Source organism: Suncus etruscus, chromosome 6 (genome assembly GCF_024139225.1).
Source record: "Suncus etruscus isolate mSunEtr1 chromosome 6, mSunEtr1.pri.cur, whole genome shotgun sequence".
NCBI lineage: Eukaryota > Metazoa > Chordata > Mammalia > Eulipotyphla > Soricidae > Suncus > Suncus etruscus.
In genome coordinates, this window is record NC_064853.1 from 51,561,034 (window position 1) to 51,588,402 (window position 27,369).

At 41.6% G+C, this 27,369-nt stretch overlaps 1 protein-coding gene across 1 annotated transcript in view; it reads right to left on the reverse strand.

Annotated features, from left to right (window-relative positions):
* The window catches only part of MAN1C1 (mannosidase alpha class 1C member 1), a 163,338-nt gene that overhangs the window by 58,541 nt on the left and 77,428 nt on the right, over positions 1-27,369 (reverse strand). The window lies entirely within an intron of this gene.

A 27,369-nucleotide genomic window follows, 5' to 3' on the forward strand; every position in this document is an offset into this window, starting at 1 on the left:
CTATATTTCTGTTTTGTGGTGATCATGAGGTTTGAGTCAATTAATCTGTTTCTAATATATTTTGTACTGCATTGACTTATAGTCTTTACTGAACTGATTTTGTCCTATTTGACCTCCTCTTTGATATTTTGTTGTAGTCTCATTTTATTCTTGTGTTTCTGGTTCTATATTACCATTTATCACCATATTAAGGTTTTGGTTTTTTTCTTCCTATAAAAGATTGCCTTTTCAACATCTCTTGCAGTGTAGGTTTGGTGATAGCAAACCCCATTAGCTTCTGTTTATTAGAGAAAGCCTTTACTTCTCCATCATGTTAGAAAGTAACTTTTTAGAGTATTCTTAGCTGGAAGTTTTGTTTTTATTAGAATTGTCCTAATCTGTAGAGAAATCTAATGGTAGTCCTACTAGTGCCTTTACATTGTTATTTTTGCCTCTGTAGCACTGAATATTTCCTTTACTGTTGAGTTTTGATTATTTATTTATTTTTGGGCCAACCCAGCGGTGCTCAGGGGTTACTCCTGGCTCTGCGCTCAGAAATCACTCCTGGCAGGCTCAGGGGGCAATATCGGATGCTGGGGATCAAACCTGGGCTGACTACATGCAATGCAAAGGCCCTGCCCATTGTGCTATCATCCCAGCCTCAAGATTTGATAATTTAATAACAATGTAAATGTTTTGGTATACATATATGTCCATTGTAGAGAGGGCTTCCTTTATTCTTTTTCTTAGTGTTATTTTGTTTAGCATTAGTGTACTGTTTTCATCATAAGTTTTACAATTTTAAATTTCACTACTAGTGAAATTTTAGTCATCACCAGTAGGTTCAATAGAAGGGCCTGAAATATGATGCTGCTTGGACACTGTAGTGTCAAGGGTCCTCTATTGCCTCATCTTGTGATGCTTGAGGACCTCAAGGACTACGTTCAGTGATGCTCAGGGGACCATGTGCTGGTAGGTATCAAACTTGGATTAGCATAGTTACTTCTATAATGACTGCTGTACTATCTCCCCAGACCTGGTGTATGTCCTTTTATCAAGTTAATTATTACTGAGATAATACTGTATTTTTTCAGGAATGTAAGTACTGGCCAGAGAGATAGTACAGCAGGTAAAGTGCTTGTTTTGCCACTAATCCTGGTTCATATAAAATGTCCCCTGATCCCTCCTGGGCATAGATCCAAGAGTTAGCCTCAGCGCAGTTGGGTGTGTCTTTAAGACAGACATTGTATTTCTCTATTGTTTCATGGTAGCTGTTTGTATAGTTTCTCTAAATGCACTTACTATTCTTTGTGATAAGCTTGTTATCATGAGCTGGTCCTTCCAGCCTTCATCTTTATTGATTCTGGTTGTTATCATTGTACTGTCTTTTATTTTTCTTAAATTGCTCATATGAGTGAGACTATTCTGTGCTTATCTCTCCCTCTGGCTTATCTAATAAATTTTCATATATTTTAGGAGTATAATATCACAATGTCCACCACCAAATTCTAATATTCTTTGGTACATATCTATTTGAAATTTAGAAATTTAGTTATCCTATTGGTTTTCTGGGTTTCTCTGGGTTTCTAGGGTTAGTTCTTGCCATTGGGTTTTTTTTTTTCTTTTTCTTTGTTTTTTGGGTCACACCTGGCTAGCGCTCAGGCTTTACACTCAGAAATCACTCCTGGCAGGCTCAGGGGACCATATGGGATGCCGGAATTCGAACCACCGTCCTTCTGCATGCAAGGCAAGTGCCTTACCTCCATGCTATCTCTCTGGTCCCTTGCCATTGGTTTTCAAAGTACTCAATTATATTTCTTTGAGCAGCTCTGTTGTTTTCCTCTCACTCTCTTTATCTCTGTTCACTTATTATCCTTTTATTTTCTCTTGGAATGGAGTTCTCAAGTTATTTTCCTAAATCATGTTTTTCCTCTCCTTTTTTATTTCAACAATTAACTACATTTTTATCTTCTTTTTTTTTTTTTTTTTTTTGGTTTTTGGGCCACACCCAGTGACGCTCAGGGGTTACTCCTGGCTATGCACTCAGAAGTCGCTCCTGGCTTGGGGGACCATATGGGACACCGGGGGATCGAACCGCGGTCCGTTCTAGGCTAGCGCAGGCAAGGTAGGCACCTTATATCTAGCGCCACCGCCCGGCCCCACATTTTTATCTTCAATGTATTTTTCCCTCTTCACTCTTAAGCCTGTTTTTTTGCTTTCCATGGAGGGTTTCATTTCATTAATTTTTTCACATTCAACACTTTTGTTCTAAATATTTTATAACCTCAGTCTCTTTGCTGAAAAAATTTCTGCTGGCCCTTTATTTCCTTTCTTATTTAGTGTTATTTTGTTTAGCATTAATGTACTGTTTTTGTAATAAATTTAACAGTCATTGTCTGCTTATTCTACATTTCAATGTCCTAAAGAGTCATTTCTGAAAATTTTCTTTTTCATTCATTTTGTTGCCAGAGTTAACCTTATTTTGATATTTTCCTTGTTTTCCCAAAAGGTTCCGTGATTTTTTTTTTTTTTTTTTTGGTATTTGGGCCACACCCGATAATGCTCAGGGGTTACTCCTGGCTATGTGCTCAGAAGTTGCTCCTGGCTTGGGGGACCATATGGGACACCGGGGGATCGAACCGCGGTCCGTCCAAGGTTAGCGCAGGCAAGGCAGGCACCTTACCTTTAGCGCCACCGCCCGGCCCAGGTTCCGTGATTTTTAAAAAAAACTGTTTTGCCTTTTAGAATCCTCACTATTCCCTCTCTGCTATAATCAGACCCATTCTCTGTTTATTTAAAGTCCTTCTAAGGTCCACCTTTGGTATGACATGGGAAACTGTCTTGCCTGGATTTCCCAAGATGGAGGCAGGGAACTCAGTCCTTTGTACTGTACCAGTTCTCTTTCTGCTAGGTGAGGATACAGGTATGTTTTTTGTAGTTGGTAGATCAGTCAGTTACAGAGAATTAGTTCTGATAGTATGGAGAAGAATGAGTGTAAACAATTAAGTTAGACAGGATGAGAAAGCAGGCTAGTGGACAGAATAACAGGGAGCTGGTAGCCAGAACACTAGTGCTGGCTGATGCAGAATGCCACTGAGGCAATGGTCCTTTAACTGTTCTACACTGGCCTAATTTCCTTTGTAAGAAAACAGACTCATAAAAAGAATCCACAAGAAAATAGTTTGTCCCGAACTTCCTAGGCATGATGTTATATAGTAGCTTGGCTTAAAAGAATTTTTATAAGAATATTTATGCCATGCCTAAAGTTGCTGTCCCTCTGCTAAGAATGTTGTTCCCCATTCTGACTTCCTGTCTAAGGCAAAAAATATGTTCTGAGGGAAATACATGGGCCTTCAGTTCACAAAGCTGTCAGTTCCCTGACCCTATTCCTTTTACTCTCATTTCTGTCTTGTTTCTTAATCTTCTGTGGTACCCCTGATTTGACCCTATTCACCAAGCCATGTCTCCATTCTCCAGGATAAGATAGGACTGACTACCATGATATATCTTCTAAGTCACTAGGGCTTTTGTTTAGTCCCTTCAAAGAAAAAACATGAATAATCAACAAGCATATAAAAAGATTTCAACATTGTTCATCATTAGGGGGAAGAAAATCAAAGTTAAGTGTAATCTCTGAGATACAGCTAGCTTCTACCTACTATATTAATTGTAACAAATAAGAAATGAATGTTGGGGCCGAAGAGATAGCATGGAGGTAGGTCATTTGCCCTGCATGCAGAAGGATGGTGGTTCAAATTCTGGCATCCCATATGGTCCCCCGAGCCTGCCAGGAGTGATTTCTGAGCATAGAGCCAGGAGTAACTCCTGAGCGTTGCTGAGTGTGACCCAAAAACCAAAAAAGAAAGAAAGAAACGAATATTGAAGGGCCGGAGAGATAGCACAGCTGTAGGGCATTTGCTTTGCATGTGGCTGACATGGAAGGGACCCAGTTTGATTCCTGGCATCCCATATGGTCCCCCAACCTGCTGGGGGTGATTTCTGAGTGCAGAGCCAAGAGTGACCCCTGAGCGCCACTGGGTGTGGCCCCAAAAATCAATCAATTAATAAAGTTTACAAAAAAGAAACAAATGTTGAAAAGAAGAAATGAAGAAACTTGAACCCTCATATAGTTTGGAATAAAAAATACCTGTTTAGTTCTTTAGACAACAATTTTTTTTTTTTTTTTTTTGGTTTTTGGGCCACACCCTGTGACACTCAGGGGTTACTCCTGGCTATGCGCTCAGAAGTTGCTCCTGGCTTCTTGGGGGACCATATGGGACGCCGGGGGATCGAACCTCGGTCTGTCCTAGGCTAGCGCAGGCAAGGCAGGCACCTTACCTTCAGCGCCACCGCCCGGCCCCTTTAGACAACAATTTGACATATCCTCAAATAGTTCATTGCTGAAGTCCCATAATGACCCAACAATGGTATTCCTAGACATACCTACCTGAGAGTAAGAAAAACATATGTTTATATAAAAGACTGGGGGATTTCTCTTTTTTTATGTTTGAGAGTTTGGGGGGGCATGCCTAGAAGTATTTGGGGACTAATACTGGTTCTATACTCAAGGATTGCTCCTGATAGTATTCAGAGACTCGTGGTGCCAGGAATCAAACCAGCAAAGTATGCACTTAGCCCTTTGATTTATCTTTCTGGCCCTAAAAAATTTGAGCATGGACATTCATAGCAGTGATATTCTAAGAAGCAAAAAGGTAGAAGAACTAAAATGTCTATCAATTATAAAGCAGATAAACTATAGTATACTAAAATTGTTATTTTGCAATAAATAGAAATGAAGTGAAGCATGCCATAATATGGATAAATTTTGAAAACATTATGCCCAGTGAAAGCAGCAAGACAAAAGACCACAGACTGCAAGCATGTTCCATTTTTAATAAATACCAAACAAACTGTTGGATTAATTTTTAATTAAAAAGTCCTAGTAAAGTTGGATGGATGGTAGATGGTGAGACCTTTCTCTGCTCAGCCCAGCACCTGCAGTCCCTTCAGCCCATGGATCTGAAGGTTCAGGGTAACAGCAAGGAAATAATCCACAGGCAGTCAGATGAAGTTTCAGGAGACATCCAGCTTTATTACAAGGTCCTAACCACCATGTGCATATTCCTCACATGGCCTCTAAGCTAAATAGCCTCTCTGCATCCATCCTGTCTCTGATCTTCCTTGCTGTGTCTGCCTTCACCCCTCCCCGCAGGCCCCTCTTAATTACCAACCCCAGATCCCTCCCAGCTGTGGGAGGATCTCACCATCCAGGTGAGATTAACATTTGGCTTTGGGAAGGGGTAACAACAAACCACCAAATACATAGAGACAACCTAAACTATATCTATAGAGAGAGGTAGAGACAGAGAGAGAGAATAGATTAATGGTTTTCTAGGGCAGCATTTCTCAATTTGTGGCATATGACCTCCTATAGCCCCTCAGGATATTCCAAGAGGGCTATAGATGCAAATCACATAAATGGAGGACTATGGAGGCCAACTGGTAGGACAGGCCAACTGGCAGGATGTGGCAGGGACATAGAAAGAAAACAAGATAAGAAGGGAATCATGATCAGAAAAAGGTTGAGAAACTGGTCTAGAATGCTTGGAAGGGATGGGACATGAGTGTGAATGGACACTGTTTTCTCTTTAGAAGATAATATTCTGAGTTAGATTGTGGTGCTATTTCTATACCACTGCAAATATGCTGGCATTCATTAAATGAACACATAAATATGAATGATTTTTATGTTATATGAATTATATCACCAAAACTATTAAAAAGAAGCAAAAATAGAGTTGCAAATAGGCTATAGGGGGCAAGTGTTCAGACTGTGTGGGTGAGAAGTTCTGCAAGAGAATAAGATGATGCAGTAAGTAACGCAGCTGAACATAATGGGAGGTTTATATAAACAAGCAACAAACTAAGCAGCAAACAACTATGAACTCTAAAAAGTCAGACATGTTAGGAGGAGAGAAAAATTCTCTTAAGGACCAGAGTGATAGCATAGCTTGCTTTACATGCTGATAATGAATTATGAACACTTGTACAGACCATGATGATGTTGAACATAAAATAATCAATATTTTATATATATTACAATAGAAGAAATGGGAAATGGGAAGGAATAAAAATCTATGTGTATATATAAAAACTACAATATTTCAATACAAATCTATTAAAATAGCTAAAACAAAATAAAAAAAAATAGGGCCGGATAGCATGGAGATAAGGTGTTTACCTTGCATGCAGAAGGATGGTGGTTCGAATCTCGGCATCCCAGATGGTCCCCTGAGCGATTTCTGAGCATAGAGCCAGGAGTCACCCCTGAGCATTGCCAGGTGTGACCCCAAAAAACAATAAAAAAATAAAAAGACTGATTATATCAAAGGTTGGTGAGAATGTGGACCAATTGGAACTCTTAAGTATTGCTGGTGGGACTGGTGTGCATACAAAATGGAATGATATTGTTGGAATGGATAGTTTTTGACATAGTATGTTCTTAAGAAATTTTATAATGTTTCTCAAGTAGTTTTTAATAGGAATAGTGATTTCTTAGTAATAGGTGGGATTGCAAATTTAGTCACAGGCTGCAGTTACAAGATTAGGAAGACTAAGCCCAAAGAGACAGCTGATTCCTGGAACCAAGCTAACCTTAATTCAGTCCTGGAACCAGGCTGTAAATCATAAGGACACCTCGAAGGGATAGGAGGGTGGTGAATCCGAACTGACCATCCTACATTCCAACACGGGGAGACACCTTGGTCCCCGCAGATGGCAGATGGTCCTTGAAGATTAGGGAGGAATATTGCACACAATCACTAAAAAAAAAAAAAGATAGAATAACACATAGATAGCACAACAATAGGTATAGAATAAGGGTAAAATCTAGTTTAATTCTATTCTCACTTCTGTCACTGGTTTGCTTGAAGTATGATATAACAAACAAGGCTCCCTTCCCCTAATTGCTCTACACTATCAAGGGAATGGTTCTCCGCCCTGTAGATTAGGAGACCACCTGAAGGGTCCAACCCATATCTAGGAAAACCATTAGTATGGGGCACGCCCCATATCAAATCAGAGCACAACTAGTGACCACCTGGAGGTCATATCCATATCTAGGAAAAACATCAGAACAAAGGCTGAAACAAATGATGTCATGAAAGGGTGGAATCAAGCGTTTTCCTGAGATTTTTATTGGTGATTTCAAATTGTAACATTTACATGTAACCTATGAAATGTTTTGTTTTGTGTGCTCATTACCCTACGATTTCCTTTAAATGCTTGTATGTTTGAATGCTGGGGGTCTCACCATAGATGGAAAACCCTGCTGCATCAGGACGATATGGTGGACCCAGAGTGTTCTGAGAACCAATAAATCTGCATTGCTGTTTGCATCCTCAAAGGTTAGTGGTCTCCAATTTGGATTGGACTTTCCCCAGCCCCTGGCTTCCACCCTGGACCCTGGGGTATCTTCCATATTGGGGCATGGACTCTTAAGTCCATTTTAACAATATGCAGCCACAAGAAGAAAAAAAAAAACATGTAGTTTGGAGAACTTGGATGGAATTGGAGGGTATCATGTTTAGCAAAATGAGTCAAAGGTAAAAGGACAAAAATCAGATTGCACTCATTTGTGATATACATTGAAAAAGAAATAAATTTAGGGCATTAACAATAACCATTGTTAGTAAATATTGGGCACTGAATTATAAATCTGAGAATACTAGGTTCAGGGGAGGGAGTGGGGAGAACAATGATACAGACTGGAAATAACTCAAAGGCATTGGTGGAGCGTCTGAGGCACATTCATGGTGGTTAAGTGAGATTAACAGTGTTCAATAAAATTTAACTGTCAAACAACAATGGAGAGAGGAGGATGATCAGATCAGATATAAGGGCAGGTATGAAAATCATGCACACGCGCACTCAGGGATCACTCTTGGCAGTCATTGTAAGGAATTTTGGCAGTTTCTTACAAAGTTAAGCATACACTTAACATATAACCTAATAATCTATTCTGGCATTTATGTATTGTTTTGTTTTGGGGCCACACTTGTCTGTACTCAGAAGTTACTATTGACTCTGCACTGAGGAAGTACTCCTTGTGGTTTTCAGGGGTCCATATGGGTTGCTGGGAATAAAACCTGGGTTGACTGTGTGCAAAGCCAGAGCCTGACCCATGCACTATTGCTCCGGCCTCAGCTCTAGAATTTATGTACAAGAGGATTTAAAGCATACATCCACACAAAAACTTGCAATGAATATGCAGAGCAGCATTATTTAAAATAGCCCCAAACGGGAAACAATCCAAATGTCCATCAATCAGTGAAAGAAAAAAAAACACACAAACAGTGCATGGCTCCACAATGAGATGCCTGTGAGCAACAACAGGAACAAAACAACTGACATGTGCTACAATGTGGATAAAACTCAAAAACATGCTAAGTGAAAGCACCAGACACAAGCATTCATACCATCTGACTGGAGTTTTAAGAAACATCAAAGCATCCAAATGCCTTTAAAATGACAGAAAGTAATCGGTGACTATCTGGGCCAGATGTTGAGAAAGAAAACTAACTACAAAGGGAGCAGAAAGGAACTTTCAGAAGTAAAAATATTTTGTATCTTGGGGCCGGAGAGATAGCATGGAGATAAAGCATTTGCCTTGCATGCAGAAGGACAGTGGTTCGAATTCCGCCATCCCATATGGTCCCCCGTGCCTGCCAGGGGTGGTTTCTGCCAGGAGCAGAGGCAGGAGTAACCCCTGAGCACTGCCTGTGTGACCAAAAAATTTTTTTTCTTTGTATCTTGATTTTGGAGGTATTTGTCAAAAGATGCTGAACTGAGCCAGAGCGATAGCACAGCAGTAGGACATTTACATTGCACACAGCTGATCCAGGACAGACCTTAGTTCGATCCCTGGCATCCCATACGGTCTCCCAAGCCAGGAGCGATTTCTAAGTGCATAGCCAGGAGTAACCCTCGAGCATCACCAGGTATGGCCCAAAAACAAAACGAAAAGCTGAACTGGGCAATGCACAGGTAGTGTGGCCTCAAAATAAAATTAATGTGTTTTTTTTTTTTTTTTTTTTGCTTTTTTGGCTATTTTATAGAGCTGGCAATATAGTATAGCAGGTAAGGTGCTTGCCTTGCATAAAACTGATCCAGGTTCAATCCCTGGCATCCCACATGGCCCCCCAATCACTGCCAAGAGTGATCCCTGAGCACAAACCAGGAGTAACTCCTGAACACCACCAGTTGGTGCCCCCAACCCAAAATATATCTGTCTGTATCTGTCAAAATGTCTGTCTGTACGTATATATGCTGAACTATATACACTTAAAGTAGTTGTACTTTATTATATGATATTACCCTTCAAGGTATGGCTAATACACAATGCCTGTAGGCCACGAGTTCTGTCCCTTGCATTGCCCCAAATATCAAGTGTGATCCCGATTGAACTGCTGTTTGTGACTCCTGGTGTCTTAACAAACTGCAGTTTACTATAATAAATTGCACCTGGTATACCACAACCAAATATGTGTAAGCACAGCAATGAAGGATTGGCATCCTCAGCAAACACCACAAGTGAAAGCACCACAACCAAGTATGGTGAGATCCTGGCCTCTACAACAAAGATGACAAAAGTAAAGATAGCCACCAAACCCACCAAATAAGTCTGAGACCTAAAGAAGAAAGGACAGCATCCACCAAGAAGAGCAAACAGCAATGGGTAGATACATGTGCTCAATGCCTGGAATATTCATTCCTCTTTAATTTCTATGGAAACAGATGCCACAGTTTTAGCTAAGCACATGGCCATGAGAAAAGAAAAATAAAAGACTCCATCTCAGCCTCCTTTGCCACCTCTTGCACAAGTTCTTCTGTGCAAAATTTTAGCAAAAAGAAGTGGAAGTTATGTGCACATGTTTCGAAGAGTAGAGTGAAAGGAAACAGGCTTCTCTTTCTGTTTTTTCCTCCCTGCTGGCTGGAATGTGAATACCAGGGGCAAGAACAGCAACTGAGACCACAAAGTAGTAGCTAATACTGAGGATGAATGGTTGGACCCAAGCCCCCGATGAGAGCAGAGTGGCAATACTGGTTAGTTGGTCTTGAAAAGAGGAAATAAGTTGTCTCATTTATATCACTCTCATATTGAGTTTTCTGTTCATTCCAGTAGAATTCAGTCCCCAATACTACATAAAGCAAAGACAAAGAGAGGTAAAATGCTAATGACCCAGTCCTGGGCTCTCAAAACTCCATTATGATTTCATAGGTTTGGGATATGGCTCAGCAGTGACACTTATTTCCTGCAGCTAAGAGACCTGGGTTTTATCTCAGCACTACCATATAGACTCACCATGATTTCACTTTACTCAAGTGCCTGGCTCTGGTCTTCCTCATGGTGCCAGCCTCAGGTGAATATTCATGACTAAATATTTGCATTTCCTTATGATTAAGGTATGGAAAACCTAATCCCCCCCCCAATAGTAGATGATATTTGGGAGATAATTTAGGTTTGATGAGGTCAAAAGACCAGAACCCTCTGGTCGGTTTAGTGTTCAGAAGAAGAGATACTAGAAAAAATGTTTTACATGTTCTCTCTCTCTCTCTCTCTCTCTCTCTCTCTCTCACTCACTCACACACACACACACACACCACATACACACACAACACATACATACATACATACACACACACACACAAGAGCACGCTGTGAGGTGGCACTCACTTATAAGCCAAGAGAAAGAGATGTCTGTGTTGTGTGTGTGGGGTTTTGCTTTAGCAGTTTAAGACAGAAGTGAAAGGATGTACTTTAAACTCTGAGGGCAAGGTCTGGACTCTCCTGTCCCTCTGTCACATTTGTGCTCACTCTGAAAGGCTGCCTTCGAGATCTTAAGCTTTTGAGGTAGGACAGAATAAAAGGCAAATGTAGCAGAAATGGGGGTTTTATTAGTACAGCAGTTACTCATCCTTCTCATTAATAGGTCTCCAAATCACCTTCTGAGGTATCTCCTCTACTCCTTCACTCTTAGTTTGAAGAATGAAAATTAAAAATAGAGAGTCCAGGGGCTAGGGAGGTAGCACAGCAGTAGGGCATTTGCCTTAGATATAGAACGACGGTGGTTTGAATCCCTGCATCCCATATGGTTCCCTGAACCTGCCAGGAGCAGGAAGATTTCTGAGTGTAGAGCCAGGAGTAACCCCTGCCCACTGCCCACTGCTGGGTGTGACCCAAAAACAAACAAACAAAAACAATATAGAGTTCACAAGTTGGATGAGACCGCCCCAGGTACCTTGTTTCTAACCCCTCAGCCGGATGGTTCTGCTGACTAAGTAGTGGTGGAGAAATAATACACCAAGCTAGTGAATTAAAATTTTAATGGAGTTAGTCTGCTTTTTTTCATGGCCTTTCTGCCATGTGCAGCTTCTGCTGAGCCCTCTCTGCCCTGTTCTGCCTAAGCCATGTGCTTTCTCTGCCAGATTCTGTTACTAGTCCCCAGGCCGACTCCTTTCTTTATTATCCAGAATCCCACCCACTAAGGTTGCCACCAGGTGGGCTTTTACATACTGAAAGAAGAGGTTAGGAAAAAGGAAGTTAGGGGGGAGGGTTCACCTTACATTTTCCACCTTTTCTTTCTTTTATTTTTTTGGTTTTTGGTTTTTGGGCCACACCCGGCAGTTCTCAGGGGTTACTCCTGGCTGTCTGCTCAGAAATAGCTCCTGGCACGGGGGACCATATGGGACACCGGGATTCGAACCAACCACCTTTGATCCTGGATCGGCTGCCTGCAAGGCAAACACCTCTGTGCTCTCTCCGGGCCCACATTTTCCACCTTTTCTATGAGAGAGAGAGAGAGAGAGAGAGAGAGAGAGAGAGGAGAGAGAGGAGAGAGAGGAGAGAGAGAGAGAGAGAGAGAGAGGAGAGAGAGAGAGAGAGAGGGAGAGAGAGAGAGGGGAGGAGAGAGAGAGAGGGGAGGAGAGAGAGGGGAGAGAGAGAGAGAGGGGAGAGAGAGAGAGAGAGAGGGGGAGAGAGAGAGAGAGGGGGGAAGAGAGAGAGAGGAGAGAAGAGAGAGAGGGGGAGAGAGAGAGGGGGAGAGAGAGAGGGGAGAGAGAGAGAGGGGAGAGAGAGAGAGAGGGGAGAGAGAGAGAGGGGAGAGAGAGAGAGAGGGGAGAGAGAGAGAGAGAGAGAGAGAGAGAGAGAGAGAGAGAGAGAGGGGAGTGAGAGAGAGTTACAAAACTTTTGTTTTACTTTTCTCTCCATAGGCTGGATCCTCAGATCAGAACTCAAAGCATCAAAGTTTAAATTGTATACATCATTCTCAAAACAATCAGCCTTTTCCATATCTTATCATATCACAAAATTTTCAGACTTCTCTAAACATAAACATTAATACCTTTCTACAGATACACATATATAGTTTGAAAATAAGTTGCTAAACATTCTTATAATGAGCACTGTTAATAAGAGTCTCTAGTATCCAAGTTCCTTTCCCATCCATGTCTGTGGACAGAGACATTAGATTCCTCCCGAATTTCCAGTTCCGATTGGTCAGAAGCCAGAGGTGTGGGCAAACATGCGGCTGACATTTGACATTGCCATCTCCCATGGCCCAAGCCTGGAGTCAGAGTCTCTCATCACCTGTTGCGTAACTTACTAAAGGCACTGATTTGACTTGAATGCATCAAAGTGACCTGGGTGCATGTGGATGAGATGAGGGGTTACTCGGAGAAGCTCATGGATTATGGGAAGCTGGGAGACACCAACGAACGGGCCATGCATGTATGGCTGACTTCTGGCTCAAGGAGATTTGATCCCAAAGCTGTTTCAAGTACTTGGCACCTTGATACCAAGGCTAGAATGGCAGCTATACGAGAATGCTACAGATCCTAATGAGCATGACAGAGCCAAGATGGCAGTGATGGAGTATGAAGGGAACTGCCTCCCACTAGCCCACTAGCCCTGCCTCTCAGAGACAGCAACCTCACCCTATTAAATCAGCTGCTACAAGGCCTTCACCAGGATCAGGAAAGGTGTGTCCACACCTTCCACAGGGTTTAGACAACAGGGTTGTAACAGAAGCCAAGGGCATATGGCCCTCCCTTATCAGTGAAGGTGATCTCAGGCCTAGAAAGCTCTTTTCATCTCTAAGAAGAACTTAAGCTAGACTTGTAAACAGCAATTTTAATTGGGTCCCAAACCCTTTTTGGGGAGCCAGATGACCCTCTATTTGCACAGATAAAATTTTTTGTATGAATATATGCAGATTGTACTTCTCACCAACCATCACACCTTCCTTTTGGATTTCTGGAGAATGAGAACTATCAAAATGATCACTGGATCTGCAATAGTAAATTCACAATGAATTTTTTGATTCAGATCTAGGTTGTATTTGGTTATGAGAGTTTTGTTGTCCTTAATATCAGTTTAAATGGGGCATTAGCCTAAAACTTCAAAGCAGTTCCCAGAGGTAAGTGAGTTTTGACACAAACATAGAAACTGAGCTGAGTTTAAAAGGAAAAAAAAAAAAAAAAGAAAAAAAAAGAAAAAGAAGTGATAGATAACTTCCTGGCAGGAGAATAGATTCACATCTAGAAGTGAATTACCTTAAATTAGGAACCTTCCAGGAATACTACAACATTCCTCTGCAGAACATCCTACTGCTTACTTAGAGATTACTTAAAAACCTCATAAACTCCCCTCAAGCCCTGAATGGGTCTCAGAGGGCAGGATCTGAAATCTGCATGTCCCATATCCTGGCCAAGAAGATAGAAAATAAATTTTGGGATTATACATTTTGTTATAATCTAGCAAAAGTACCTTCATTCATGCTGAAGGAGAGGGAAGAAAGGATTGAATTGGGAGAAGAAAAATGAAGTTTTGGAAAAGGGTTCACCTTACATTAGTTCAATTCCTTTCTAAACTGGAACTGTCCAGAACCTGAGCAATGGGGCTGATCAAGATGACCTCAATCTCAGCCAATCTTACCTTTCAACCCTCTGGACATAAGAATTAGGAAATATGGAGCCATGGGTCCAGTCAAAGCGGATATCAGAGCTAAAATTGGGTTTAAAATAAAAATAAAAAATGGCACTGGTTCTTTTATACCACACACAAATTTGGGAGGATGGAAGCTAAAGTAGCTTTAGCCAAATTGCTACCATTAAGAAAGGGCCAATCTAAGACGAAGGCCAAGCCAGAGAAAGTAGAACACAGAGACAAAGAAACAGACCCAGTGACTCCATGTGATGCCTGGATCAAGCTGTGCCTGAAATTCAACCTTGTGATTTCAATCAAATGATCCAGTAGATATTTTCTGGTTTCAAATCAAACAAATTTGAGTCTTCTATGCAATGTAGTCTTGCTATGCAGAAAAAGCATGTTAACACAGGTGACCTTGAGTGTAAATGTCACCCTTGAAATGCTCTTGGGGGAAGTTCTGCCATCTAAAAGAGGGGTCAGGGCACTCTTATTGCACAAATTCCACCTCCATTAAAAAATAGGAACCTCACTTGACAATGCTTGGGTTCAGCTGAGCACACTGGTGTTTGGGGGAGGGGAAATGCAGTATGAGATCAACACAGGGTTTCACACATGCTGGTATGTGCTCTGTCACATGAGCTAGTTCCCTCCCAGCCCTACATCATTTCCTTTTAAAAGTACCTGGCTCTGTGAACTCAAAAAGGCCTTGTTAATTCTACCTAGTAAGTGACACTGTAAACCAATCACACATTATCAGCAGTGCAAAATGTCCCCTATAAAAACACAAGAGTCTAAAATGTTAATCTGGGAATTAGTGGACATTTATCTTCTGTTGGATCAGTATAATTTCCTCCCATTTTTTTTATCTGCTTTCTGAGCCACCTCATTTATCTAAGCTTTCAAAAGCTCATGCAAAACACATAATGCACTTCAGCTACAAAAATCAATTCTTGAGGATGTGGTTTTTTATCAGTATTGCTCTGAAAAATTTTCTACTGCTTCTCAGAAACCTTACTATCAGAGTTTTTAAAACTCCCGAATAAGAGCTAGGACTGTTCAACTTATAAACAAAGTTTTTTCCTAATTATCAAATCAAAGAAGCAGTATCATTTTGGAAATAGATCATCATTTTTGTTTTTTGAAGGGGAAGAAAATTAATATTAACTTGGGCACCAAATGCTTCTTCCCCCAACCACTGAAAAAAACTGACTTTAATTAAAGACCATTTACCCTGGGAACGGATTGCTTGCTGCAATTTGTACTGAAGAGACACATTTGCAGACAAATGGATTGCAGTCCTTAGATTTTGCTCAAATGACAAAAGAAGTGATTATGTTCCCTAGTCACTTCCTCACTCTGAAGAACTCTATTAAGAGAATAATTTGAACGAACTCTCTGCCACTCTGCATTTTAAAGTCTGATCTATTTCAATGCCACCAACATTCTTCCCCTTTTAAAAATGAGTGGTATTTAAGGAAAAATGCCAGCTGGGTGTCTATTTGAGGAGGGGCTACAGGAAATGTGAGGGTTTATATAACACCCCAAGCCAGTCCCAGTTACTTGCAAGAGCATACCCTAGGGGTGCAGCTGCAAATAGTGGAGACAGTCTGAGAGCATGAAAGAAAGGAATCACATTCTCATACTGGCACTTTGTTCCAGCTTTCCATGCCCTCCACTGCCCAGTGTCAGAGGAGCAGCTCAGAAGGGGCTAAGTCCAGTGAAGACATTTAAATAAAACTATTGCATCACAAGGCTTCCTAGTTCACATGTGCTCTGAAAAGAAGTCCACACACGCCTCAATCCTGAGTGAGGCATACTTCTCAATATTGAGAAGCCCAAACTGTGGGGAGGTCTCTGATGCTTGGTTAAGACAAGCCACAGGAGTGTCTCCATCAGCCTTATCAGCACCTATACATGTGGCATTGCTGTCATGATTCACTTGTCTGTAGCCTAACAGACTGGAGTGCAGGACTAGTGTACCTGTCCCTGCCTGACTGACTCAGTGCCGACCATATGAGTGAGAATATATAGAAAGGGACTAAGTAAAAACATGTGCTTTATTTCTGTGCACTAGTTGCTGAGTTTAGCACACACCATGATAGAGCTCTCGTTCAATTTATCCCTAATCCTAGGCATACTTGACTGGGATGACAGTAATTTAAATTCTTTTTCTAGCATTATTCCTTACTATTTGATTTTAGAGTAGGATGGAATATTACCATTCCTTCCTATTGGATTGCAAAACTAAAACCAAACCATTCCTGATTTTCCACTCCTTTCTGAATCTATGCCTTTGGCAATGTGACTTAGCAGTTGTTCCCATCAAGAGTTGGAATCTCTCTCCTATACTCCTTGCTTTAAGTTTGGTTGGTCCTTCAATATATTTTGACCAACAGAATATAAAGGACATGACAGTGTACCAGTTCTGAGTTTAGTCTTTTTCTTTTTTACAGTGCTATGGATTGAACCAAGAGCCTTGTGCATACAATGTAAATGCTCTACCTCCTTGGCCCGAGCCTAGCTCCTAAGGCAGCTAAGTGTGTTTGCAATTGTCCTTATCTCTGCTGTGAAAAATCTGGGTCAAAATAAAAGTTGGGTTATCTAACCAAAATCCTAGACAACTTGGCTTCTAGGTGACTTCTAGGTAAGCAGGTGATGCAGTTCTCTGAGTTATCCTAGTCAAGATCCATAGATTTGTGAGAACTAATAAATGGATATTTAAAGCACTAATTTCAGGTGATTTATTGTATGTCAATAGCGAGCAGATAGATTGAGATCAACATTCTAAACGAGTGGCACCCTGTGGTCCAAAGAGAAGAGAGACCCTCCCTAAAACCACATGTGAGTGGCAGAAATCATAGTCCAAGAACCTTGGAACTTTCAAACTAAAACAAACTCTGATCCTTCAACTTTCTATGCCATTAGTCTTTGGGTTCTACATGAAGGACACTACATGAAGGTCCATAGAGGTCCCTGACTGATTATAAAGAGACAAAGTGTCTGTCATTAGTTCCCAGCTTGCTACCTCTGAGATTCCAGAATGTCACTTCTAGAAAGCCACCAAGTTTTTACATAATTGTAACCATGTATTCTTCCATAAAGTTAAACCACAGTGGCCCTTTTCTCAAATTTTAAAAAATTATGGAAATCAAGCAAATATTTAATATTAATATATAAGACACTTAGAACAGCACTTGCCAAGCAGCAAATGTCCCAATAAGCATTAGCCATTATATGATGATGAAATTCTTCTTACAATTATTCTTAAACCCTAGGTGCCTGCTACTATTTGTCAGCCAGCAGGCAAAATGAATGAATAATACCACTATAACATGTATTGGAATGCCAGGGTAGGCTGGACCTTTGAGACATACGTCACTGCTGTCCATTCTAATAATAGCTTCTTTTTGGGGACTGGCGGCACATTCAGTTTAGTTCTGGTTTTGAGTTCAGGAATCACTCCTGGCTTAGAGGACCATATGGAGTGTCAGGAATTGAACCCAGGTTGGCTGAATGCAAGGCAAGCACTCTACTCACTGTACCCTCTCTTTGGCCCAAACTTAGTTCTTTGAAGTAGGAACTCTCAGATGAGAAACTGAAGCTCAGGGAGATAAATCTGTCCAAGGTTGGAACAGCTAGGAAGGAGCAAGGTAGGACTCATATGCAACAGTCTGATGTAAGCCTGCAGAAAAACATGCCATGATTATTCATCTGGTCTCTCTAATGTCTAGCATAGAATGGAACAAAAGTGCAGAATGAACCATAAATAAATTTTAAGGGGTTCCAAAAGAATACAATGTTTCCTTCACCAGAAAGACTAAAACAGACACTATTATTAACACTAATCATTAATACTAATATCAATACTACTAAGTAAGCATTGGTGAGGAGGTGGAACAATTGAAACTTTGACTTCCATCCCTCCCACCTCCCACCTCATTTCCCCCTCAACTTCTGGACACTTTGTAACTAAAGAGCATGAACTATGAGGTTGGGACAGAAACTATGTGTGACTGATGAACATACATGAAGAGACCATGCAGAGACATGTTGGGTCATCTAGCCAAGGGGCAGTGCACTGGAGCTGGACATTAAGGTCCACAAGAAACACGTGGGATTGGCAGCTGCTGTTCTGACCAGCAGAAGAGCTTGCATAGAGCCTGCTCACTGCTTCCATAGACGTCACTGCATAGTGACAAATGCCAGCACAGAATTCAGGGCCAACTGTGACTAAAACAGAAGCGTTCTGATGGCACTTTTCCAACCCCCACCAGCCTGCCTGCCTTTTGGCTACCTCTTCGAAAGGCTACCCCAAGCTCCTGAATGTCTCTTCTTTTTGTGAGTGAAAAAAATCATCCACAACCCAAGTATTACCATCTAGAAATAACGGAGCAGCAAGTATTGCCTTTCTTCTTTCTTTTTTGAAATCTGCCTTTCATTTTTCCAACTAGAAAGTTCTGTTCCTGCTCCTGCCCTGGAACATGGAAGCTTGGCTATTTCCCCTGTGTATGGGTGTCACAATGGACTAAATGGTTATGTCCTTTCACTTTACTATGTTGAAATCCTAACTGCCAATGTAGCTGTCAGGAAGTGAGGCCTTGGGGAAGTGATATGATTGTGAGGGTGGAGCCTACATAAATGGGATTAATGCTCTTATGAAAGGGACCCCAGAGACTTCTCTCTTCTGTCCAGTAAGGACACAGTGAAAAATAGACCTACTCAGGCAGGCAATGAACCTGATGGCTTTGGATCTTGGAATCTCCAGCCTGAAAAAACTATAAGAAATAAATAAGTCTTATGGTTAAGCCACCGAGTCTGTGGTCCTTTTGTTAAGCAGTTCTGTAAGACTCCTACAGTACTATTTGGTGGAGGCCAGATAATCTTCCAACTTCTGCTTCTTAGCTACCTGAGGTCACTCAGGCCAGTAATTCCTAGACTTCTACATGGTTGTGAACATTAATAGTCTCACCTGAGAAGCTCTATGGGTTTGCACAACTTCTGGGCTCAGAAAAACATAAATACCCAAATGCAAGAAGGAGCTGAATGACTCAGAAGTTTCCTGAGGACTTTCTCAGAACCTTTCCAATATGGAGGTTGTGTGGTATTGGTAGGATTGATGATACTGAACCCCTTCTCTTATGGAAGTTCTAAGAATGGTCAATATTTTATATCTAGAAATATGGCTACTTAGTTTTTAAACTCCACTCAACCATTTCTTTTTATTATTATTATTATTATTATTATTATTATTATTATTTGGTTTTTGGGTCAGAGTGGGTGATGTTCAGGGGTTACTTCTGACTCTGCACTCATAAATCACTCCTGGCGGGCTCAGGACCATATGGAATGTGAGAATCGAACCAGGGTCACCCCAGGTCTGCTGCCTGCAAGGCAAACTCCCTACCACTACACTATTGCTCTGGCCCCACCTACACCAATTCTTTTGTTGTCTTTGTTGTTGATTGTGGTATCAGGATGACCAGGAGTAGAATCCACTCCTGGCTGTGGGGGTCACTGAAGTACATGGCCAGTTGCTTTTTCCCAAGTTTTTTCCTCCTTTAGTTATGGGACTTACAGGTACTGCTGGGTCTTGTACTCTTGGGAAAGAAATACAGTTATCACTGTGTGGTACTTTGGGGGTTCTGTGCTCTTACACACACGTACTTATCAGAGGTTATATTTCCTGGTGTGGCATTTACAGTCTCTCTTAGTTACAGTAGTTGCTAGGGGTTGCACCCCTTTTCTTGTGATGCTTACTCACATCTGGATGCTATATGGTCAGAAATTGTTTGTGGTACCAGAGTTGCCATAATGATGCTTGGTACAAGTGGGTCACGAGGATTGAACTCATGAACAAACATCTGCAAGGCAGGCATTCTAAGGCACTCTGTGTAATTCTTCTGAGCCTGTCATTATTTTCCTTTATTTTTTTTTAAATCCCAAACCCTCTGAGCCAGGTCTGAATTAGGAAGTAGTTTCCTCACTTTGTGGATGAGGAAATAGTTCTAAGAGATGAACTCCTGGACCTAAGATTATATAAATCTGTCTGACTCCATCTAGGGATTTTTCTGTGCTATAGCTCAGGTCCTCTCATAAATAAGTCAGGTTAAGGGTGAGGTAGAAGGGATAACAGTGCCTGGTACTGTCACCTGTCATCTCACCACAGTGATGACCACTTTGCAGACGAGGAAACAAAACTAAGAAAACTTTGGGATTTGCCTCATGTCATGATGATAACAAATGATAAAGTAAAATTCAAACCCAGGCTTTGAATCTAAGTCCAACAACTTTCTAGACACATTCAGAGTTCATGGAGATCTTAGCTTGATGAACGAGGCCAAACTGGGGGTATAATCAAGTACCCATTCAGGTTCCTGAAAGCAACTCTCTGACAGGAGGCTGGGCAGCATCAATGTACGTGGGAGGGAGCTGGAAAAGGGAGGGAGGGAAATATATATAAAGGGAGAGAGAAGGGAGAGTGGAAGAGAGAGGAGAGTGGGAGAGAGAGGAGAGTGGGAGAGATTGAGAAAGAGAGAAAGATAGAGACAGACTCACAGAGGCATTGCCTTGAAAGAAACCAGTCACTGATGTTATTCTAGTACACTTAGCTTTTAAAAGCCACATCAGTTCTCAGGTCAAGTGAAATGAGAAAGAGACTGTCAGCATGGAAGAACTTAAGCCAGCCTGGAATGATGGTTCTGATGTGTCTTGCTATTTTCAGGCCATGCTCTTGGACCTGCCCCGAAATATAAATTTTAGCTGGAGACCTTCACCTCCTCTGAGATTCGGGTTTGTGAATGCTACAAAACCCCAGCTGCTAACAGTAGATTCATCAGAGGGAGGCTGTATGACTGTCACCAGCTCCTGAGGCACCTTTCCCATCAACCATTCCCTGTCCTACCCCAATGCACTTCACAGAGAAATTACCAAAGTAACTTCTCCATAGATGGCTGTCCAACATGGTCCATCTCCATTATCCAGACAGAAACCCAAGGCATCCCTGGGCCAAGGCTTCAAGAAAACCCTTTTCAATTCCAGTACTTATTTCCCTATATCCTTCGACTACCTGTTTGCAGCCTTCTCACCTGGAGATGAAGCAGCAGTAAATGGGCAGGGCCCATCTGCTTTCCAACTACAATCTCCTGAACCTAATCTAATCACTTGAAATTTGACAGGAATTCAACAGCCGTTTACTTGCTGGATGAATGAGTGAATGAATGAATGATGAATTATGTCCAGAGACTGCTTTCCAGTGTGTGATGAGGAGGAAGAGGAAGGCAAGGAGATAAAGCATTTGATCAAGGTTACAGCAAAGTCTGGATGTGAGAACAGATGCTGACTTTCCCAGCCTCAAAGCCTGCAGAAGATTTTCCCAATTGGCCTACACCCTTTCTTTGAAGCTCTCAAGTGCATTTTTCTCTTCCATATAAAGTTACTATAGAGGCACACCAATTCTCTGGTTAAATAAAAAGAATACGAGTAAATTATCTATTGATTGTCATCCTCCCAAGGATTTTTGGGAGAAAGTTCTTCTCCCCACTTGGGCTCTGAGTAGCGCACTAATGGACCAAGAGGCAGAAAGATGGGAGTTGAGGGGTCAGAGCTTTGACCGGCCTGGTTTTGAAAATCTTTGCCCGTCATGCAATGGTTTTATATATATTGGCATTTCCGCTGCCTGGGTTTCAAAGAATAAGAAATCTGTGGCTGATCACATATTCAGCAACCAACTGCATTTATTCGAAGACCTAAATTGCAGAAATAACTGGCGTGATTAGTTGAATGAATATGAGACTGGATCATCAAGCTCAATCTCTGGATAAATCATAAGTGATAACTGGGCCAAGTGGAGGGCAAGTGTGAGAGCCTTACCTGTGTTTCTCCTCTGCCATGCCAAGACACTTTCCATGAAAGGGGCCAGGGTGGGAATCCTTTAATCTCCACAGTTTGCCTCACCCTGTCTACAATTGCCACCAGGCCTTTAGTTATCCCTAAAGAGCAGAGCAACTGCTTATGAGTTAGGCTCAGTGAGAGTTGTGAGGAGAGGGTCCTGGTCTCAGGCCATAAATCAGCTCTAGTATTTTCTGGTGAGTGCCAGCAAAACTGGCCTTGGGTTTATACAGTTTAGTTGCATTTTCACCAGCACATCTTCAGAGCCCTTGCCAGAGTGGTCTGCAAGAATTCCCTACTAACAGTCGAGTTCCCGCAAGGAACTAGACAAATGCATGTGCACTGGTCCAGCTCTGCTGTATCCCAGCCCACTGGACTCTTAAAGGGTGTCTCTAGTGGCCAAGCCTTATTACAGCAAAACTAGCTGACTTCCAGAACTAGCTTCCTGGCCCCTAGATGGTTTCCTTGAAGGTGCTCACCAGGGACTGCAAAGCAAATGTAAATTCTTGTAGCAGATTCCAAGTGGTACCAGTTCTTCTTTTCCTATTCCTATGATGACAGACAGGGTGGGCATGAGGAGATACTAAGAAGCCAAGCTATAGGCCAGTGGCAGAGTAAAGAGTTTTAAAAGAAGCAGCAGGTGGTCCAGAAATCTTAAATTTAGTATCAGACACTTCTAGTTAGGGAACCAGAGAGATAGTACAGTGGACAGGGCATGTGTCTTGCTTGTGGGTGACCCAGGTTTGATCCCTGGTATCCCATATGGTTCCCTGAGTACTAGCAAGAGTAATTCCTAAGTTCAGAGCCAAGAATAAGCTCTGAGCACAGATGAGTGTAACCACCCCCAAGAAAAAAAGAAAGATAAAGAAACTGTTAGAGTTAAATCGTTTGATTATACAGTTTGTTGGCTGTGATGCAGGTAATAGTATAGTACCTCTCAGCTACTTATGGTTTTCCTCTATATGGTGCAGCCATTTCTACACAGAATCATTGGTAGGAGTCAATAGATAATATATTTTTTCTCCCTTTGGTTTTTGAGCCAACCCCGATGATGCTAAGGGCTTACTTCTGGCTCTATGTTCAGGGATCTGACCCCTGGCTGAGCTCAGGGGTTCATATGGGGTTCCAGGGATCAAACTTAGCTATGTGCAAGACCACCTTACCTACTGTATTAGCTCTCTAGTCCCTCCATAGATAATATTTCTAAAGCACTCAGTAGGCTTGATCATGTTGACTAATTCTGTTGCAAGAACTTACCTTAAAAAACCATTAGGACACATATGCAAACACTTAGAAACCAAATTAGGAAATTCATCTCCCCATTGATGAGAATGGCAAAAAATAAAGGAAATGATCTAATGGCAAATAATAGAAACAATCTAACTTTCAGAAATTAGGATGAGAGAGTTTTATATAATGTATGTGTATTAGACCTACTGCTTGTATATCACATATATTATACAGTCTGTCCTTACAACAGGGTACTAAAAGTCATCAAGTTTAAGAATATAGGTGGCTTTAGCACTAAACAGGTCCAAAAGATATTAACTGGAAAAAAGCAGATACAAATAGGTACAACTACATACTTGTTTCCATTTTATGGGAACAGAGCTCCAAACACACTGGTAGTAGGATTTTAAAAGGAATTTTCCAGTTCATATTAGTAATTTATTTTGCTGTTGTTGCATTTGTACCACTTCCAAGTGGTACTTAGGGAGTCCAGGGCCCCTCCTTGCACTTCTTGGATAATCAGACCAGTAGTTCTATAATGATATCTGAGGAGGCCGTGCTAGTCAGGCTAGTCAGATGCTGGGGACCACATGGGTCACACCTGGCAATGCTCAAGGATCCAGGTTCAAATTTGGTCACCCTCACCCTTATACTTTCTCCTTGGACTGATATATTTGTAATGTCTAACTTGTTTATAATGGATATATATATGTATATATATATATGTATATATATATATATATATATATATATATATATATATATATATATATATATATATATTTGTTTGGGGCCACACCTGCAGTGCTCAAGGTTTATTCCTGGTTCTATGCTCAGGAACAACTCATGTCAAGTCTGAGTGGGGATGTCAGGGATAGAACTTGGGTCAGCCACATGCAAGTCAAGTGCTCTACCCACTAAATTTTGCACCAGCCCTATTTATTAGTTTTTAAAAGAAAATGGAGATAGACTAATTTTAAGAAAAGAACTTTCCCACTCAGATAATTCCAATAAAGAAGGGATGTCTTCAAACTTCATCATTTCCCAACTGAGCAAATGCAGGAAGAACTGCAGCCTAAAGAAGGGAAATCCACATTTCAAAGTTTTATGTCTGTGGTGTACAGCTTAACAATGAAAGTCTTCTCCCATCACCAGGCTTTATTCCTTGTTCTCTAGTGAGAAGTGTGCCAGGAAAAAAACCAGGGCTTCTTGGGAACACAGAATTTGAGGGTCAGGGTGACAATGGTTTCTATTTTCCCTTGCAAAAAGACCCTTCCTGCTGAGAAGAGAAAATTCAGGACACAAATCAGCTCTCAGGAAGGAGGAGAGACATTTTAACAGGATCAGCTGGAGGTCGGGGAAAATTGCAAAGTCTAAACATTCGCCGTGTCATAACTTTGTCAGCTGTGCTGAAGATGACAAGATGCTTACCCAGCACCTCAAGACATATGCCAAATTGAAGTGGTTAAATGCGTAAGCTATAATAGCTACAGAGGTTCTTTAGTAAGCTCATGCCCAGCAGCCTGCCTGCCTCTGCCTCCCATCCCCATCCCCTGGCAGCTCAGCCCCACTGCCCTGGGATAGAACTAGCTGGATCCCAGGCTCCACTGAACCAGCTGATTCCCAGTCACAGGGTCACTCAGCAGCTGAGCTCACCTTCAGGAAGCAGCTTCTCAGGCAGAGGGACTTCTTCAAAGACAGAAACATAAACCCAGGTTATTTCACAAAGTGAACCTCAGAAACTGAGACACAGAAAGATAAAATGGGACAGAGACCAACTTGCATCCTGCCTAGCAAAAGAAATGGGCTCAGATATCCATTTCTCTGGCAGTTGTTCTTGACTAGAGAAATGTGGAGACATGGGGGATGGGATAGGAGTTGGATCACACAGTTGGGCTTTGCTGGGTTAGTTGGCCCAGTGGGCAAGTACCCCTACAAGGGAAAGTGGAGGCAGGGATGAGTCATTTGTGATAACTCCTTCCAGTCTTTCCTGTTCAAAACTCTCCAGAATCTTCTCTGAGGTTACACAGGAAGGCATAGCTGAGGTACATTCACACCCCAATCCCTTCTCAAGCATATATAAGAAACAATATTGCTTTTTTTAAAAAGCAAATTAATTTCAAAGTTTATTCCTCTCCTTTTTTCTACTTTTCTTTTTTTTTAATAATATTTTATTTAAACACCTTCATTACAAACATGATTGTGGTTCAGTTTCAGTCATGTAAAGAACACCCCCCATCACCAGTGCAACATTCCCATCACCAGTGTCCCAAATCTCCCTCCTCCCCACTCCACTCCTGCCTGTACTCTAGACAGGCTTTCTGTTTTCCTCATACATTCTCATTGTTAGGATAGTTCTCAATGTAGTTATTTCTCTAACTAAACTCATCACTCTTTGCGGTGAGCTTCATGAGGTGAGCTGGAACTTCCAGCCCTTCTCTCTTTTGTCTCTGAAAATTATTATTGCAAGAATGTCTTTCATTTTTCTTAAAACCCATAGGTGAGTGAGACCATTCTGCATCTTTCTCTCTCCCTCTGACTTACTTCACTCAGCATGATAGATTCCATGTACATCCATGTATAGGAAAATTTCATGACTTCATCTCTCCTGATGGCTGCATATTCCATTGTGTATATGTACCACAGAGAAACAATATTGTTACAGAATATTGTTACCTACAGGTAGGTGCTCAACCCCTGTACTTCATGAAGGAAAGCACCCCCTTTCCCATACCTTCTCTGCCCACTATTGGCAAAGGTTCCTCTTTTGAAAATATGTGCAGATTGAAAAGAGCTCTATAGGCTTGACCCATTACATGACACAGCCTTCTCCAGGCTACCACAGTCTTCCCACCTAAGTGGGAGTTGGCTATGACCAATCAAATGGGAACCCAATCCAGATGACAACCTCATAACAACAGGGGATGGGGACTCACTCTACATAGGGTATCCCCTGGGCTGATGGGACCATCAGAGAGGTGCCCATCATGTCAGAAATCATGGACTTCAGACCCAGGAGTGCTGGGGGGTCCTTGTAACAAGCAGAGAACTTTGCTAAAAGCAGGGAGCCCTGAGAAGTAAGGGTAACCATTTAAGGCTTGCATAGAGACAATGAAAGCATAGAATTTTAACCCTAGGAAACTGAGTCTAACTTATCTGAAGTCCCCTTATCTGTACATTCTGACCCACTCACAATGGGCCCTGTTATCTAGGTATTCTTTTTTCTTTTTCCTTTTTTTTTTCTTTTCTCTCTATTTTTGAGAGAGACAGAGACAGAGAGACAGAGACAGACAGAGAGACAGACAGAGACAGAGAGACAGAGACAGGACCTGGGTCCCTGAGTGCCACCGGGGGTGACCCAAACCTCCCAAAAATAAGAGACAGAGACAGAGAGAGAGAGAGAGAGAGAGAGAGAGAGAGAGAGAGAGAGAGGAGAGAGAGAGAGAGAGAAAGAGAGAGAGAAAAAGAAAGAGAAAGAGAGAGAGAGAGAGAGCTATCTAGGTATTCTTGCCTGTTCAATGTATCTATACCATATCTGTATGCCTACGTGGTGCAGAGTTCTGCCTGCAAAAGGTATTTAAGCTGGGCTTTGTGCTTCAAGAAAGGGAATTGGAATTGAAATCCTTCTCCTAGCCTTGTCTGTCTCTGTGTCTGTTATTCATTCTGTGTTTGTGTGTGCATGCTCCCTCAGAGAAAAAGTAGCCCACATATTGACTGGTGGCCCCCGCAGGTCAGGGCACCTACACAGGAGAGTCTGGTGTTACTAACTCAGGCTATCTTTCAGAACCACACCGGAGAGTCCATTTTAAATGTAGATCCTTGGATAGCTCCTAGATCATGGAAATGCAGAGACAATGTTAGCAAAAGTTCTGCAAATATTCTGATACTCTTCCTGGTTCAGAGTCACAACTTGGTCTGAATACATTACTTTATAGCTAATGAGGGCTAAGAAAGTGTGACATCTAAGGTCACATAGGCCTTCACTAACAAAGAAGGGGCAAGAGCCAACTCTCCTGCTTTCCAAGGGAGCTTCAACAACATTAACAATATTAACAGCTTCAACAATAGTCAACAGTACTCATAGATATGCTTGAAACATTTCAGAGGTATTAATGAACTGAATTCTTATAACCACTTTGTTTAATATTATTTGATTTTTTAAGTATCGCCATTTTCCTAGGTCACAAACAGAAGTTAATGCATGTGCTCAAGAGCACAGACAAAAGATGATAACCTGGCAGCTGGATGCAGATTATGCCAACTGTGCTCCCAACCCACTGGCATAA